The sequence below is a fragment of the Cyanistes caeruleus genome, chromosome 1 (genome assembly GCF_971803275.1).
Source record: "Cyanistes caeruleus chromosome 1, bCyaCae1.hap1.1, whole genome shotgun sequence".
Classification (NCBI taxonomy): Eukaryota; Metazoa; Chordata; class Aves; order Passeriformes; family Paridae; genus Cyanistes; species Cyanistes caeruleus.
In genome coordinates this window covers 4474314-4488871 of record NC_141701.1, presented here as the reverse complement: position 1 = coordinate 4488871, position 14558 = coordinate 4474314, and the positions used below count along the sequence as shown (strand labels likewise).

The following is a 14558-nucleotide window of genomic DNA, read 5'->3' as shown; positions in this document are numbered from 1 at the left end:
TCTAGGTAATTTTTGCATGGCCCAACTTGAATTAGAGAAGGCTGAGCATCCCAGAGAGATGGCTTCACCTGTGGGCTACAAGGCACGTGGCCACTCTTGATGACCTCAGTTAACCTGTAAGAGGCTCCACCTGGATGTGGCTGATCTCACCTAGGAGGCAACTGTTAGCTTTTTAGAGAAACTGAGGAAAAGGCACAGCCCCTTTGCCCATGTCCACTAGGTGCCACCCCCTCCTCAAAGCACGGCAGGACAGGCATTGGCATGTTTATCTGCTGGCAGTTGGAATTCCACCACTCTGGCACTCATGGAAGGTGTTTTCCAGCACATTCAGTCATGCAGGTGCAGAAAACCTCACAGCCCAAGGCAAGTTCTTCCTGCACCGGGACGGGCTTTGCTGCTGGGAGCCTCCCAGCACAGGCCCTGCTGGAGAGGAGCATTTGCTGTCACGCTGTCGCGGAGGATTCCCAAAGCTTCTGTCTTGGGCCGGTGCCAGCGCGCGTGTTCTGCTCACTCCCAGGCCTAGGGAAGAAAGCTGTTTGTCATGCAGGGCTGTGAGATGCTGTGAAGGAACTTGCCAGCCACAGGAGGAGCAGCTGGCTCTGGAGCTGCCATGATGGTGGCTGAAAGGCTGAGATGGCACCACAGACATGCACTGACCGCTGCCTTGCCACAGTCAAAAATAAGTCACTGGGCTGAGGGTAGGGTGACAGTGAGAGTCATCAGTGTCAATGCAGCAGTGAACAGCTGCTGGGATTTAGGACCACACTGGGAACAGTACAGGTCACACTTTGGAATTTCACCTTCATCATGAAGCTTCTGCTCCTGTCTAGGTAATGATGCCTTGTGTAGGATTCAGCTTGAGAGCAGACACCTGAATTTAGGGACCCAGGAGCCTCATTAGAGTCATCACAAAAATCACAGAATGGCTTGGGTTGGAAAGGAACTTCAAATGTTGTCCAGCCCAACAATATTTAGTCCTGAAATGAGCAAAGTGATCTTCCAGTAGATCAGGAGACCAGTTCAGTCACCTGGTCCCAGGCTTCTTGACAGGCTCCTCCTGTCCTTCTCTGCTACAGCTCTGCTGTTGGTGAATCTGTGTGGCCCCACAGCCAGTGTGGGAGACTGAGACTCTGACACATCTTATCCTCAACAACAAAACCCCAAACCAGAGCCATGGCCTAGGCGCATCTCCAAAGAGCCCAGACAGATCTTCTCCCAGGGAGATCTCGGCCCTGGCGATGGACAAGTTCCTTCTAAACATCCCCAGGCAGTTTGCCTGCAAGTTCAATTAATAACACTGTATTTTGTCAACAGTCGGGTCAGCAGCAATTCATAGACTTCATGCTGGTTAACCTTTTCCCACCAAACAAGCCCAGGGATATTTTGACTCTCTGCCCTTGAGAAGTTTATTTGTGTAGGATCCATCCACTTACCAGCTTCCGGCAACGAAAAGACACACAAGGAGCGTGTGCTTTCTAATAGTTGGGGAAAGACTTGATGGCTGTGGCCAGGGCTCCCCAGCACCAGCAGTAGAAAAGAAGAGCACTTGCCAAAGCCACCTGAGAGAGTCCAAGAGGCTTGTAATGAGCCTGGGAGAGAAATCAGAATGAGTGCAACAGATCGCCCCCAGATGCAACAAGATCTTCCGCAGAGAACCTGGAGGTGTTCTACTTTCTGGAGGCAAAATGTGTGGACTGGGATTGTAGAATATTGAAAGACTCATCAGAGAAAGCCATCCCTGCTTTCAGCCTTGTCCATATGCCATCACCCAGGAGATGACTCAACACCAAACCACTTCAAGCTTCCCCAGAGCTTTTCACTGCCACTTGTCATCTGAGGCTCACAGGATTTTGAAGCAAAAGTAGATGAGTGGGATCAAGGAAAAGTGCTACCTCAGTCTTGGCCTGGTGAAGATTTTATCCCTCTTAGAAGAAGAAGGACCAAGGAGAAAGATTTCTCACCTTCCTCCTGAGATGTGTGGGATGCATCTCTCAACCCAGGATCAGAGGCTGCTGGAGCTCACAGGTTGTTTCAGCTCCAGGTAGCCCAGAAGCCTTCATCATGATTCAAAAGGATTGGCCAACAGGGATTTAACTTGAGACTCACTCACTGCCTGGGCTCTCCTGGCAAATGATTAACAGATGCTGCACTGGCTGTCAAGCTCTTCACCCAGACAGAACAGCATCTGGCAGGCCCATTACTGCCTTGTGTGGTGGGTGTGCCCTGGAGAGCCTGGAGATTTATTGCCCAGATATAAAGTGACTGAGCTCTGTCCCAGGAGCACTTCGAGGGAAAAGCAGAATTTCTCCATAGAAGAGCCTGCTTATCACAATTTCAATTATTTGCACATGAAGGGGAGGCCAGGAGGGCAAAGACACCCCAGGGTGATATGGGGAGGTGACACAGTGCTGGCTCCATTGGGTGCTGCCAGCTGGAGTAGACTGTCTGGTTCGGTGAAGGAATGGCCACCCCAGAAAGTGGCAGGGAAAGATGTGCCTTTTAACAGCAGTTGGGATATTTTCTTCAGCACATTCCTCTCCCTCCAGTAGTCTTGTGGGAGCCTGGAAAGATGGGTTGTGAAATGTAATTCTTCCCTGCCAGAAGCTCTGTGGGGATGCCAGGAGCCAGAGCAGCCCTGCATGGAAGCAGGACCAGTGTCCATCATGCTGCAAACATGAGACACCAATAAATAAACTGGGAGGTGAGGAGAAAGCCTTTCCCTCCCTGGCCTGGCTAGTCCCTGCATCAGGATGGACCCAGAGTGTCTCAGACTGAGACAAAAGAGAGGGGCGTGCTCAATGAGATGCAATATTTACCTCTTGAGGTCTGGGTGAGGTCATGCATTTGCATCTCTTTGGGCTGTATTTGCTCAGGGATAGAGAATAAAATCCTTTAGGTTTCAGAGTAAAGTTACTCCAGTTTGGAGCAGTAACTGGTGGCTACTCCAGGCCACAAGGGTCTTTATGTGCCTGAAATCTCAGTGCATCCCATGGATGAGCAGAACATTGGGCTGTATCTGGCAGCAGGTTGAGAGGACTCTGGTCACAGACACGTGCTGGGCTGAGCCATGTACGCCATGGTGTGTCTGTGTGACGTGCTTCCATCTATCTCTGCTTTCAATTAAAGCCACTAATGATTTTAGCAAGAAAAGACTGAACCAAGTGCATCCCTGGAAAGCTCACTAAGGCTGGCCAGATATGCTGCTCCTGGCAGTGCCACAGTGGTTGTGAGTGTGCAGGTGGCTTTTCAGGGGGAAAGTATGGGGGAAAAAAAAAAAAAAGAGTAAAATGAAAAAAAATGTTATGGGTCATTGCCATCAATACAGATCTTTCAGACTCAGAAAAACTGAATGGAGCCAGTCCTGGATGATTTGCGGTCTGGGCTTGGGTGAGGCCCCAGGGCTGTAATGGTTTTATTTAGGGCATGCAATAACCTTTGGCTCCTATTGTATTTGGGTTTGCCAGAAAGGCAGTTGGTCTGGCTGGATTAAAGCTGGCAGTAATTACATGCCAATGCCTCCTCTGTAGCAAGGAAGGGCGAAACCTAAAAAGAAAACCACTTGTGCATCCCCCTATTCTCCACTTCATGTGGGGACACCCCTTAACCTCCCACAAGCAGAAATCCAGCTCATGCCCAGCATTAATGCTTTGTAAAGTTATTGACAACGCAGTCCAAAAAGGAGGAGAGATGTGGGAATACTCCTGGTGTCAAAATGCATTTCATAAGCAACCAGACTCCTCCCGTGAAAGACAACCTCTGCCTTGCCCAGCCACCGACCCACTCAGCAGCCTTCCAGCCTTCCCTGCTGTCCCCAGTAAATGTGCCAAATACAAACCAGATGCTCCAAAATGCCTGCTTGAAGACATTCCCTTTCATCTGGTAATTGCTGCTTCCGAGGGGAAAAGATCTTAAGCGGTCCTCAAACCCTCTTGAATGACCCAGACACCTATTTTTGTCCCTTTAGGGCTTCTGAGCATCTTTGGCTTTGGAATCTAAGCCACCCTTGCTGCTCCTTATCCCCTCTTCCCGACAGCTGATGGCCAGTCCCAGCCTCCTTGGCAACATTTGCACCCTTAGTACTGATAAACTGTCACCCACTTGCCATCAGCCACGTGCAATCCAATCCCACTGCATGGGGTGCCCTGATGCCACTGAGATGGGCACCACTGCTCCCCCAGCATCACATGGGCATGGTGCAGGAAGGTCAGGCTGGGGGGGGCAAAAACGAGATACAGAAGGCAAAACTAAGATGTTATTTGCAGTAATGGCAGTGATAACAGCTCCATCTAAAACTGCAGCGGGAGGAAATCCACAACCCCCAAATCTGACCTACACAAGCCTAAACTTAAATGAGGTACATCTGCACTGAGGATTTTCTCTTGTCCTCTTGAGTCACTGCATTTCTAACTTTGACAAATAAACAGCGAGTCCTCAAACCTCAGGCTCTTTATTGCTTGTGGTTCCTTCCCCTTCGTTTCTAAGAAATTAGTAATAGGAGAAGGTTGCAAAACACACACTGACCTCTCCTTTAAATACAGCGAGACATCAAATAATCAGGGAGAGAGGAACAAGGAAGATCAACTGCAGGCAGAAAATGCCCAGCTGTACCCACTCTGAGTGCTGGAGGCTGTGGATGCTGATTTAGGCAGCGAGAAAACACGATGCGCAAAGCAAACCCAGCGATAAGCGCAGGATGTGATGCATTCCCATGCTGGAGCTGCAGCTGTGAAGGAGCCCACAGGCTGCTCAGAAAAGATTCAGGAGGGGAAGTTCATGCCCAATGTGATGTGCTAAACAACCACGGCCTGGAGGAGAGGAGCTGGGGCTCAAAAATCACTTAATGTGGAAAGATGTAAAGGGGTCTGCTGGTTTCCTCCTGGTATCTGCTGCTGGTGCTCAGTGCCCCATCAGCATCGCTCTCCCTGACAGGGGAGATGAGCATTAGTGGGAATTGTGTTACACCAGCCCAGCAGCTTCACTGGAAACCAGGAGATGAGAATAATCCTGCTAATAACCACAGAGGCCAGCTCCTCCTCAATGATGCCAATTTACGCGTGGTTTAACGAGGGCACAGAATGATGGAAGGACACTGCAGGGGAATATAAAATCCTGCCTCAAATGGACACATGCTGGTGCAGTTTAGATTAGGCAGAATGAAAAAAGGAAAAAGAGGTTCTTAACTAAAGGGAAACTTGGAGGAAATAAGGAGCTGGTGAGTGATGGCACCCGAAGCATTCTTCCTTCCATCAAAGGTACCAGTCAAGTTCTACCTGCCAAGAAGAAGGCAGAGGTCTAAATTGGGATGGATAAGCCAGCATCTCAGCATCACCAGGAATAAGCACAGAGCTCCCAAAGAAAGCACACAGAAGGCAAAACCCATGGCAAAGATGCCAGTAAAAGTGTGGTGAAAAATTATCATCCTGGGCAGAAAGCAAACACCTTGCAGCTCTTCCCATAACATCCTGGATGGTTCAACACGTCCAAAAGCAGACCAGTGGTAAGGAGCCATGTGTGTATTTTGACCTGGTGAACTTTCACATTTCAAATCCACTTCAGCCTTTGAGCAAAGTGCCTGGCACAGCTGTGCATGGGAAATGTCTGCTCTACAACACCAGGGCTGAGATTAGCACAGGCAGCAACACGAGCCCTGGCACTACCAGAAAGGAGAGGGAAAGGTGCTACTGAAGGCTGCACTAGGAAAAAAAAGCTCATCTTCTGCCAAAATGGCATTTGCATTGCAAAAGAGAAGTGTGCTAATGAAATTAGATAATGGTTTCAAATCGAAGAGCCTTTGTCAGTGGTGAGGATGGTCGGGGTTGTCCTTCTGCAGACTATGCCCAATGAGGATGCCAAGAGGAGGCACGGTGGATTTTCCTTTTCAATGGGTGAGCTGCAAATTAAGTCACTGAGGCTGTCTCCACCACAGGAATGAGGAAGCCTAGATGCCCTTACACCCCCTCCAGCCATGCTCCACCAGAAGCTCTGGGGTTATTTAGGTTGGCAGACCCATGGCACTTGGTAAAGCCTGCCAGAGGATAAATACCAGAGCAGGGAAAGGAGCCATCCAAGCTAAAAGCCACTGCGGGTACAAGAAGAACAAGGCCAAATGGGTACGAGTCATCCACAAATAAATTTAAACTGGAAACAAGAGCAGTTTGTATCCGTGCGAGCAGCAAGGCTCTGGCAACAGCTTTCCCAGAGGACTTGCCAGGGTCAAACAGCTCATTAGTTTTAAGAAGGAAGCTGGCAAGGGGTTTGTGTCACGGCTGCTTGTGAGGGTGGGGAGGGAGGGGGGAGACCAACCAAAAACTGGTGGTTGCCCTGGGGCTGCCTTAGCAGGACAGGGGTCTGCAGCCACAGCCCACATCCCACCTGTGCAGGTGGGATAGGCAGGGATGCAGCCGCATCCGCTCACTCTCGGAGAGAGAGGGAAGCTACACGGGAAGGAAAATAAAAACACACAGCTCCGTTTTTCCAGCTGACAGGAGTTTAAACACCGGCTGGGAATTGGGCTCAGGGCCCTGTGTGAAATTCAGCTTGGCTTGTCTTGAGACAGCAGCTCTACTCCCTGAGCACCCTACGAGCATTTTGGTAATAGCAGGGGGAATCAGACCTACTTGTCAAGCGTGTTGCTATTTGTGCAAACGCTCTGTACCAGAGGGAAGCTTGAAGAACAAGTCCCCTTTTTATAGTGCGTTGGATGCTGGCAGTGAGCCTGCAAATTAGAAGGAATTCAGAGAGGAGCAACAACAACAACAACAAAAAAGCCTAAGGGGCTGGAGGGATTAGCTTGGGAGGGGAAAAAAAAAAAAAAAAGAAAAAAAAAGAGAGCTAAGTGTGTGGTCCAGTAGATGTGACTTTGGGCTGGGACTGTACCCAGTGTTGTCCCATTCACAGCAAACCTCCCTGTACCATGTGCAGGTTTACCTGCCTGTCCTTAAGGGGAGAGCTGTGTTTTCTGTCACCTCAGAAGACAGCTCTGTCACATTCACACAGGAAAAAAAAAATAAAAAATAAAAAATTACGTATATGATAGATAGAAAGTTCAGTAAGAAGCTGTCAGAGTGAAGGTCAGCCCATGAACGAAATAGATTTGAGCTGAGAGCAGCTTAGCCATGGCAATGAAGGGGATGTGGGGAAGAACCCCCTGCTGCAATGTTTTTTCTAGGGTGGTTTTACCCCACATTAACTCAGTTCACCCCCAAATGCACTGAACCACTCAGAGAGGTGTGATATCCCCAACTAGATGTAGTTTTCTATCAGCATCCTGATTTTTTGGGGCACTGACAGGGGCAGGAGTGACCTGGATCATGGGTTTAATCACCAGCCTTCAGCCTGGCTGCACTTGCACTGGTGCCAGGGCCCTGGAGAGGGGACTTGGGCAAGAGCCCAGCACTGTGTCTGCAGGGAAGAGCTTGGCTGTCCCCAGCTCGGGGTACTCAGCTTCACGGGGACATTCCCGTGACCAAAAAGTTGCACCAGCCGGGATGCAGTAACGCATCACCCTGGGGAGCACCAGCACAGGGACATCCAGAGCCTTTCAGGGATGAGACCAACTTTCCAGTTTGTTGACCAAACCTCCCCTTTTTAGTGCCTGTCACACAAGCATGAATGAAGCTGTAATTTGCCATGACAGGATGTAGGAAAGGAGGGGACACAGAGGCTGGGACAAGCCTTCCCTTAAATGCCCCCTAACGCCACCTTAAAAAATAATGAACTGGGGGCAGTGGAGGTTACTGGTTTGGTATGAGAATTTTCATGAGCATGAGAAAAAGAAAGACCACATTGCTCTGAAGTTTTTTGTTTTGTTTTGTTTTGTTTTTTTTTTAAGCAACCTTCAGGGGCTCTGGGAGAGCAAAGCTTGCTGCAAAGTTTGTTTTCTGTTGTGCCCGTGTTACCAAGCAGAGCCCGCCATGGAATGTGCAGCGAGGAGCACCCGGCTGCGCTGCACCCCTGGGTAAGCACTGGTGGCCAGGTAGGATGGCACAGTGAGGGTCACTGAGCCTTGGGCATTGCCTCCAGCCCAGGACACTGCCCAGCCACCCATCTTCCCAGTTTAGCACAACTCTGCCTCCAGCAGTGCCTCATTTCCAACAGTTGTGTTGCACATGCAGCTAATAAATAAACATCATACAGACATCAAAAAAGTGTTTTTTAGATGTTAAGATAATCAGGGCAATTGCCCTGGCGCCTTTCCTCAGCGTGCCAGGGTGCAGTGCGGTAGCCGGCAGCTCCCAAACCCTTCCCCAGAAAAGTTCAAACCCTCAAATACTTGGAATTGCTCTTTGAGGGAATTTATTTTAAAGCCGCTTTAACGGCAGCTGGGAATTACCAGGGAGGCACTTTGCTCTGCTATTTCCCAGCTGCTGACCCCGTTTGCATGAAGGGGGCCCTGGGCAGCCACCCAGCTGGGACACTTGGGGACATGTGCCGAGCCAGCACCGCCTGGAGTCGCACCCGAAATTCCCCCTTTCCCAGCTCGCAGCAAAAGCACAGAGAGGGGCTGTTGTGCATGGCAGGAGTGAGAAAAATTGACTCCCACATCCAGCAGTGAGGGTGTGAGCTGGGATGTGGTAGGGTTATCTTTTAAGACCCTGTTCCCATGAGGGCTGAAAATTGCACTCAACCATGTTGCTTCTTTCCCAGAACAAAAGCAGAACTGGGAGGCTGTGAGCCTCCCAAAAACCAAATCAACATCCGAACATGTTGGTGGCATGTTGTTTCTTAAGCAGCATTTTAGTGTTAAAAAGAAAAGGGTTATTGAGCAAAATCAGTGACAGCAAGTCAGCAGCTAAATGTCATCAGGCCTGTGAGCAACAGGTCCTGATGAAAAGCTGGAAAATGTCACCACCAGAGCTGTGGTTGTTCCTCCTGCAAACCCTCCATGTCTCCATTTACCTGATAAGGCTACGGAGCCCTTCTCTCCTCCACACCAGAGGCATACCATGGCCACCTCACCTGACTCAAACCCTGGGGATGAGCTGGGAGCCTTGGAATAGGTGCAGGTGACTGGGTTGGGTCCGGTAGCAGACAGAGACAACTCCAAGCCCAACAACTGCCAGATGTGAACCCACCTGCAACCACCAAGTCACCAAAGTGAAAGGGCCCCCAAAGCCACAGGCAAGGGTTGGCCTGATAGGCATCAGCCCCCTGCAGCACTTGTGGCTTTCTTCTCCCTGCTGTCACACATGAAAAACATTTGTGGAAAAACACAGCAGAATGAAGAGGGTTTGAGTGGCAAGTTGGAGAAGGAGCTGGGGGAAGAAATCAACTTGGCAAGGAAGGAGGAGTTGAAGGACACAAGTGTTCTCATTTTGGTTCAGAACTCCCTAGGGTGCCGCTTAGACCGTTTATTGACCAACTTGCCTGCCCTCCATGAGCTCGCCTTGCAAACTGCGGCAGGAAGGAGGCTATTCCTGGTCAAGGCATGTACAACAGCAACACTTTCTTAACTCTATAATCAACCGGTGACACGCAAAACACACAGACAAGGACTTTCCTGGAGAGGGCTGTGGATCTGCAGTTACTGCACTTGCAGCGTCACCACAAAAAGCCATCAGGTGCTCTCATGAAATGCTTCAGTGGTCCCCAAAAAAGAGGAAAAAAGGACTTAAATCTAGGCAGGCAGATACAATCTGCTTAAAAAAATCAAGGTGCACCCTTGACTCCAGCAATGCAGCAGAGAGAGAGGACTGAGTTGCCTCTCTCAGTATTAGAAAGAAAATAATAATTGTCACGATAAAAAAAATGCGATGCAGCCAGGTCAGGTTCATTAAGGGTGAAAGGCAATGGTTTGACTCCAGATCCAGCTGTTCTCCCCAGCACTGATATGATCTTCCCAGCACAAGTCTGTGCGGGACTTCGTCATCCCCCCTGTTCCTTGCAACATGATAACGCAGCACATCGCCCCCAGCTCACAAGTTAAACATCTTATTAACTGCAGTGACGTAAAAGAGGAAATCTCCGAGAACTATCACAGAGATGAGAGGAAACACATTTACCATCAATAGGCAACGATACTGCTGCAGAGAGATCTGCACATAAAACAGCACCCAGCTCCTCCTTCCCCTCCCTCCTCTAATCACTCCATGTCATGGGAAACTAAACCTGACATCCAAACAGCCCCGATACGAGACACGCACTGTAAAAATATTTTTAAGATTGAAAAACAAAAAAAAAACTTGCCTTCCAGGAAACCATTTGGATACAAACCCCGTGCAGCTGCAGCCACCCTCGGTGCTGTATTCATCCCTCCTGCTTCGGCTTAGAAATCAGGCAGGGTGGGGAAGGGGAAAGGAAATGAAAAAAAAAGGAGAAAAGAAGAAGTGATATTGCAGCTGATGAGCTGCGAGAGGCTGTTGGCAAAGTGGTCCAGCAATCATCTGAAATTCAGACGGTCACGTGTGGGTTCTGTCTGCAGCTCCCGCACAGCCCGGGCTCAGCACTTCACCCAAGTGCACACGCAGCAATTCCCTGCTCTGAGCATTCCCTCCCCACTCCCACATGCTTCCCAGCCTGTGCCCCATCCCAACCGTACCCAGCAGGTTTTGGCACTGCAAGGTGACCCAGCTGCTCTGGCCACAAAGGTGGATTTCTGCCATGCAAACAGGGCATGCTGAAAAGCATCACTAAGCTGCAAAACCACCCTCCCTTGGAGCTTCTCCACCTAAATCCCAGCCCTGCAGGCAGTGCTGTCTTCTCCACCAGGATGTGCCAGGGGCCATCACCCCACTGCATCATCTGGGGCTGGTGGGGGGTCCCATTGGCCTGGAGGAGTGCCCAGAACATGCTGTACCCACTCCCGAGGCCAGCCTGTCCCTGGGCAACCCTGGGCATGTCCAAAACCAGCCCCCAAGCTCCCTGAGCTGCTGTGGTTGCGTCAGAGAGCAGTGGGTGAGCCCAGACACCTCTGGGGTGAGGTGGCAGCCAGCTTCTTTCTTTCTTCCCTTTAATTTTCATCTGGGACATTGCTTTAGAACCAAGGGATGCTTCAGGCTCCATCCCACACTGCCATGCAGAGCAGCAGCTCCTGGGAGCTCATCAGGACCAAGCAATCACCAAAGGTCCCTCTGCAAAAGGCCATGATGTGGCTGCAGAGATCCAGCCCCACTGTCCCATCCCCAGAAATCTTCAGGAGAACTAAAACATTTTTTTTTTTTTTCTCTGCTTGCATCCATTCTTCACATAAATTAGCAAGAGGAATCAGGAGACTGAATGTTCCACACCGCCTCGGCTTCACCGCCCGGCTGGAGATGCATCGCATGGCACTAAAGTCAAGCAGATACAGTGGGACTAAAAAAAGAGCATGGTTGCTTTTTTTTTTTTTCTTTTAAAGCCGGATTGCCTTTCACGGTGACTATATTTATAGGTAGAGCTGTTGAAATTTTAAGGGCTCCTTGCCACAGGAATCCGGTCGTGTCTCGTGTTCACAAAGTGGTGTAACTTGGCAAAAATGAACATTTAATAGGCAATGGGTGCTGCTTCCTTTCCTTAATTTCGGGTTAAATCAGAAAGGGAAAAAGACAAGATGTAAAATTAGCCATGCAGGCTGCTGCCACGTGCCACAGTCTGTATTTTCCAGATTAGGAACGTAATGAACACTGGACTTCACACCCACCCCTAGACCAGCACTTTCCTTTTCTGTCAATGACCAAAAAACCCCAGCTTTCACAGGTGTTTATTTTTGCTTTCAGTTTGGCTATCTGTGGCACAGAAAAAGCCTCCTCTGCACTTCGTTTTATGGTTGAAAAACCCCATCAGGGTTCATCTGTAGAGTGGTAAAACTTGCTCTCCCCATCCAAAGCTGCCTGGGAACACCACCCGCCAACACGCCGCTGCACACGATGCCCAGAAACCACGCAGTCTCAGCCCAAAAGTTGGCAGTTTTCTTACACAACAGCATGCTACGCTGCTAAACCCCCTTTTTATTTTAATTTAAGCTATAAAAGCGTGTTACACCCTGTCCAAAGACGCTACCACCCCACTGAGCACATCTGGATGCTAAACTTTGATTCCCTATGACAATGTGTGTCTATTTAAGACAAAACCCAAACCATAATTGAAGTTATTGATAGGACACAATGTTTACTGTTCACTATTTTAACATCAAGTGCTGCTGGATTTCAAGCCACTGATTTCCATGGCTTGCAAGAGATGATGAAGCTGGAAACATGCCTTAATGTTGGGGTTTTTGATGTTTCTCTAGGCACTTCTGCTGTCAAATCAAAGAAATGCACTTAACAGGCCAATCACAGCGGATGGTTCTCACCCAGGATTGCCTTGACTGGAAGCCTTTGAGCTATCAAGGCTCACATAAAAATAAAATAGCTTGTAACAAAAGCTTTTTGCTTCTGCAAGCAACCTTCTCCCTAAGCAGAGCCAACAGGGTGATGCCTCATCATGTCAAAGGCACACACCTTTGACACAAGTTAACCAAAGTTAAAGTTTTAATGTTCCCAAAAGGAACAAATTTCAGGTTGGAGCACTTACCAGGGGTTAAAAGTCTCTTCACTTGCCCAACTGTCAAATTTGCTGGCATCTGAGATCCCCAGAAAGTGGCTGGGTATGGGGATTGTGCTGCATCAGTCCCTGCCAGCCAGCATCTGGGTGGTTAACTCTGAAGCCAACTGACAACAAACTGTTAATACTGGTGCAGAACATTGGTGAGCCCACAAGGCCCTCAGCTTTAAATCCACTTGCAGAATTTTAAACATCCGCTATCAGAAATGATGTGACAAAAAAAAAAAAAAAAGGAGTGATTCTTATAACAGTGGAGTTTAAATCCAGCTCACAACCTGGTAGGCAGATTCACGACATTTTGTATACAAACAAGCCACTAGCCCCATTTATCCACATTACTTTTTTTCCAGTGCTGCCAATAAACATACAACTTCATTAAGGCTCAGTGTTTTTGCTGATCGTGCTTTGGCCAGAAAGATGTACATAAACCCAACCCAGCAGCTCCAGACACTCGGTTGCCCATTTACATTTGAGTTCTTTGACCAGAAAGATGAAGCTGTAACCAAATGAACTGGAGAAACTGGCAGCAGCACAAACTTGACAGATTCCAGCTAATTGCTTGGATTAGTAATTCCAGGCGCATGCAAAAATCCACTTTACCTACGGCAGAGAAAGGCATGGCACGGGCTGTCCTCCCCTATGTGACCTGCCTGCCCAGGGAATGGCAGCTACTGGCATTCCCAAGCCCCCACGCCATAGCAAGGCTAGGAATGGCTTGTTAGCCTAACCAGACAGGCTCAAATACGGAATCATCCAGGTTGGAAAAGACCTCCAAGATCACCAAGTGCAACCATTAATGAATGCACCACCACCACCACCGTGTTCACCACTGAACCATGTCACCATGTGCCATAGCCACGTTTTCTGAACACTTCCAGAGATGGTAATTCCACCACCTCCCTCAGCAGCCTGCTCCAAACACGACCCAGGAGAGGCCATCCCTGCCGCAGCTACCGACGCAGGTTAGCCTCATTCGCTTGACGAAGAGGGAAACATCCTTAGGGATGGCGAGACCGGACAGCCTGGAACACGGTGCTTCCCCCCTTGGGCCCCTTGTGACACCGATCGCTGCGTCCGGCCCCGGACGGCGGTGGAGAGGCCCTGTGGAGCCCTGACAGTGCCCACGCAGGGTCCCACCCAGGGAGCGCGGCGGCATGGGCTCCGCCGGGATGCTCCGTGTCCGCACCATGGGGTGGGGGACTGCGGCATCGCGCGTGGGCTCCCAGCGGGGCTACGACGGGGAGGAAGCACCGTGCGTGATGCCCGCACACCGGGGCTGTAACTCCCCTCCCTTAACTTTGGGTTCAATCTGAAGGTGAACCGCCTCGCTGGGGATCGGGGGGGGGCACGCACGCTGCTGCCCCCCCACCACAGCCCCAGGATGGCTACAGCGGAGCCATCACCCCGCTCCGGGCGGACATCGCACCGCGCAGCCTCCTCCGCACGCCGCGGTGGCCCCGCAGCCGGCGGCGCAAGGACCCCTCCCGCCCGCATTGTTGCGCGGGCGGACCCACGTGCGGCCACCGCCACCGCCGCGGCTTCCCTTCGCCCTCCCGCCTCCGCGCCCGCACACTGACCTGCGCGCCGGCTCCGCTCGGCTAGGCTCCTCTGAGCTGCGCTCGCCCCGCGCCCGGCTCCGCTCGCCGCCCGCCCGGCCCCGTTCGCCGCCCCCCGCCCGCACATGCAGCCGCCGCCGCCGCCGCCCCGAGCGCGCCCGCGCACCCGGCCCCGCCCCCGCGCGCGCCGCCGCCGCGTCACGTGGTGCCTGCAGCAGCCAATGAGAAGGTAACAGCCGGCCAAGGGGGCGTGGTCTCTGGTCTGTGTGGGCGTGGCCTGGGAAGGGGCGGGTCCTGTGGGAGTGGGCGGGGTCAAGGGGTGAGGGGAGTGTGAGGGAAGGGGGGGAAAGGAACGAGAGAGAAATGGAGCGAGCAGCACTGGAGCACCTTGGCTGTGGAAACAGGACTGGGCTGGGACAGCTGGGGCTGTTCAGCCTGCAGAAGAGAAAGAGAGATTTTGGACAAAGGTGTGGAGTGACAGGA

The 14558-nt window shown here is 50.9% G+C and overlaps 1 protein-coding gene across 4 annotated transcripts in view; it reads right to left on the bottom strand.

The window, feature by feature from the left end:
* PTP4A3 (protein tyrosine phosphatase 4A3) overlaps positions 1 to 14235 on the bottom strand; it is a 42482-nt gene extending 28247 nt beyond the window's left edge. Inside the window, exons 1-2 of one of the 4 annotated variants that reach the window (XM_086877270.1) lie at positions 12490 to 12624; positions 10186 to 10263 (exon numbers count right to left, since the gene is read on the bottom strand). The gene's annotated coding sequence lies outside the window, so the exon portion shown is untranslated. Of the gene's footprint in view, positions 1 to 10185; positions 10385 to 12489; positions 12632 to 14096 lie in introns of those variants that run through there. The other 3 variants (XM_086877240.1, XM_086877250.1, XM_086877259.1) reach the window with 3 other exon arrangements.
* Between the last annotated feature and the right edge of the window lie 323 nt (positions 14236 to 14558).